At 53.4% G+C, this 3,508-nt stretch overlaps 1 protein-coding gene across 1 annotated transcript in view; it reads right to left on the reverse strand.

The window, feature by feature from the left end:
* LOC144490559 (armadillo repeat-containing protein 5-like) overlaps positions 1-2,907 on the reverse strand; it is a 7,775-nt gene extending 4,868 nt beyond the window's left edge. The window contains exon 1 of the mRNA XM_078208278.1: positions 2,774-2,907. The gene's annotated coding sequence lies outside the window, so the exon portion shown is untranslated. The remainder of the gene's footprint in view (positions 1-2,773) is intronic.
* Between the last annotated feature and the right edge of the window lie 601 nt (positions 2,908-3,508).

Genomic DNA, 3,508 nt, shown 5'->3' on the forward strand with positions numbered 1-3,508 from the left:
CCTTCCTGTATCTCCCACCACGAACCCTATAGTTATGCCCCCTTGTAATAGCTCCATCCACCCGAGGAAATAGTCTTTGAACGTTCACTCTATCTATCCCCTTCATCATTTTATAAACCTCTATTAAGTCTCCCCTCAGCCTCCTCCGCTCCAGAGAGAACAGCCCCAGCTCCCTCAACCTTTCCTCATAAGACCTACCCTCCAAACCAGGCAGCATCCTGGTAAATCTCCTCTGCACTCTTTCCAGCGCTTCCACATCCTTCTTATAGTGAGGTGACCAGAACTGCACACAATATTCCAAATGTGGTCTCACCAAGGTCCTGTACAGTTGCAGCATAACCCCACGGCTCTTAAACTCCAACCCCCTGTTAATAAAAGCTAACACACTATAGGCCTTCTTCACAGCTCTATCCACTTGAGTGGCAACCTTCAGAGATCTGTGGATATGGACCCCAAGATCTCTCTGTTCCTCCACAGTCTTCAGAACCCTACCTTTGACCCTGTAATCCACACTTAAATTAGTCCTACCAAAATGAATCACCTCACATTTATCAGGGTTAAACTCCATTTGCCATTTTTCAGCCCAGCTCTGCATCCTATCTATGTCTCTTTGCAGCCTACAACAGCCCTCCACCTCATCCACTACTCCACCAATCTTGGTGTCATCAGCAAATTTACTGATCCACCCTTCAGCCCCCTCCTCTAAGTCATTAATAAAAATCACAAAGAGCAGAGGACCAAGCACTGATCCCTGCGGCACTCCGCTAGCAACCTGCCTCCAGTCCGAAAATTTTCCATCCACCACCACCCTCTGTCTTCGATCAGACAGCCAGTTACCTCTCCAATCGGCCAACTTTCCCTCTATCCCACACCTCCTCACTTTCATCTCGAACAAGGCTCCCCAACTGCCTTAAATACCATTGTAGAGTAACTTACAGACACAAGGCCATTCGCCACATCAACGCCATGCTCGATTGGCAGAACGAAAAGGCTGTTATCCAATCAGGTCTGTCCCAATTCTCTCCCCAGGCTCCGCGCGCGCACTCCCTGGTTCCACACACACACACGTGAAGTTGCTCCCTCTCCCGCTGCCACCATGTCGCATACATGAGGCTGTTCACCCTCGTTGCATTAAAAAAAAATGTCCCTCCTCGTGGTCCACCGCCCCTCCCAAAACTTGGGATCTCTGTCTCTGCCCCCCACACCACACCAGCCCTTGGGAAAAGCTGACTTCTTTCCCCACCCTATCCAGTCCTGCCACCATCTTGTTCACCTCTGTGGATTCCCCCCCCCTCCATCTGCTGGGAACTCATCTGACAACAATAATCTCTCCCTCAATGTCAACACAACGAAGGAGATTGTCATCGACTTCAGGAAGCGTAAAGGAGAACATGCTCCTGTCTACATCAACGGGGATGAAGTAGAAAGGGTCGAGGGAGCTTCAGGTTTCTAGGTGTCCAGATCACCAACAACCTGTCCTGGTCCCCCCCACGCCGACACTATAGTTAAGAAAGCCCCACCAATGCCTCTACTTTCTCAGAAGACTAAGGAAATTTGGCATGTCAGCTCCGACTCTCACCAACTTTTACAGATGCCCCATAGAAAGCATCCTTTCTGGGTTGTATCACAGCTCGGTCTGGGGCTCCTGCTCTGCCCAAGACCGCAAGGAACTACAAAGGGTCGTGAATGTAGCCCAGTCCCATCACGCAAACCCCAGCCTCCCATCCATTGACTCTGTCTACACTTCCCGCTGCCTCGGGGGAAAAGCAGCCGGCAGAATCAAAAACCCCCCATGCACCCCCCGGACATTCTCTCTTCCACCTTCTTCCATCGGGAAAAAGATACAAAAGTCTGGGGTCACGTACCGACCGACTCAAGAACAGCTTCTTCCCTGCTGCCGTCAGACTTTTGAATGGACCTACCTTATATTAAGTTGATCTTTCTCTACACCCCGAGCTGTGACTGTGACACTACATTCTGCACCCTCTCCTTTCCTTCTCCCCTCTGTACTCTATGAACGGTATGCTTTGTACAGCGCGCAAGAAACAATACTTTTCACTGTATCCCGATACACGGGACAATAATAAATCAAATCAAATCAAAGGTAGGGGAGTCTAAAACTAGAGGGCAGAGGTTTAAGGTGAGAGGGGAGAGATACAAAAGGGTCCAGAGGGACAATTTTTTCACACAGAGGGTGGTGAGTGTCTGGAACGAGCTGCCAGAGGCAGTAGTAGAGGCGGGTACAATTTTGTCTTTTAAAAAGCATTTAGACAGTTACATGGGTACGATGGGGATAGAGGGATATGGGCCAAACACGGGCAATTGGGACTAGCTCAGAGGGTGGCACAGCGACACAGTGGGTTAGCATTGCTGCCTCACAGCGCCAGGGACCCGGGTTCGATTCCCGGCTCGGGTCACTGTCTGTGCGGAGTCTGCACATTCTCCCCGTGTCTGCGTGGGTTTCCTCCGGGTGCTCCGGTTTCCTCCCACAGTCTGAAAGACTGTGCTGGTTAGGGTGGGATTGACTGTGCTAAATTCCCCCTCAGTGTTACCCGAACAGGAGTGTGTGGCGACTGGGGGATTCTCACAGTAACTTCATTGCAGTGTTAATGTAAGTTGACTTGTGACACTAATAAATAAACTTTAAACGTTATATATACTGGAGTTTACAAGAGTGAGAGGGGATCTCATCGGGAGGGAGGGGGAGGAGGACAGTGAGGGGGGTTCGGGGAGGGGGGGGAAGAGAGGAAGGGGAAACGCCTCACACACTTACCGGCACAGCATGGGCAGAGCGATGGCACAGGCCTCTCTGTCAGAGAGAGAGCCGGAGAGCAGGAGGTGCGTCAGGGTTCCCGCACCAAACGGTGACTCAGCTTGGACACTCATATTCCGCAAGAGAATCTCACCTACACAGGGGGGAGAGAGACAGAGGGTGAGAGAGAGAGAGAGAGGGTGAGAGAGAGAGGGTGAGAGAGAGAGAGAGAGGGTGAGAGAGAGAGAGAGAGGGTGCGAGAGAGAGAGAGAGAGAGGGTGAGAGAGAGAGGGTGAGAGAGAGAGGGGGCGAGAGAGAGAGAGAGGGGGCGAGAGAGAGAGAGAGGGGGCGAGAGAGAGAGAGAGGGGGCGAGAGAGAGAGAGAGGGGGCGAGAGAGAGAGAGGGGGCGAGAGAGAGAGAGGGGCGAGAGAGAGAGAGAGGGGGCGAGAGAGAGAGAGGGGGCGAGAGAGAGAGAGGGGCGAGAGAGAGAGAGGGGGCGAGAGAGAGAGGGGGCGAGAGAGAGAGAGGGGGCGAGAGAGAGAGAGGGGGCGAGAGAGAGAGAGGGGGCGAGAGAGAGAGAGGGCGAGAGAGAGGGGGCGAGAGAGAGGGGGCGAGAGAGAGGGGGCGAGAGAGAGGGGCGAGAGAGAGGGGGCGAGAGAGAGGGGGCGAGAGAGAGGGGGCGAGAGAGAGGGGCGAGAGAGAGGGGGCGAGAGAGGGGGGCGAGAGAGGGGGGGCGAGAGAGGGGGGGCGAGAGAG

Source organism: Mustelus asterias, unplaced genomic scaffold (assembly GCF_964213995.1).
Source record: "Mustelus asterias unplaced genomic scaffold, sMusAst1.hap1.1 HAP1_SCAFFOLD_3430, whole genome shotgun sequence".
Taxonomy (NCBI): Eukaryota; Metazoa; Chordata; class Chondrichthyes; order Carcharhiniformes; family Triakidae; genus Mustelus; species Mustelus asterias.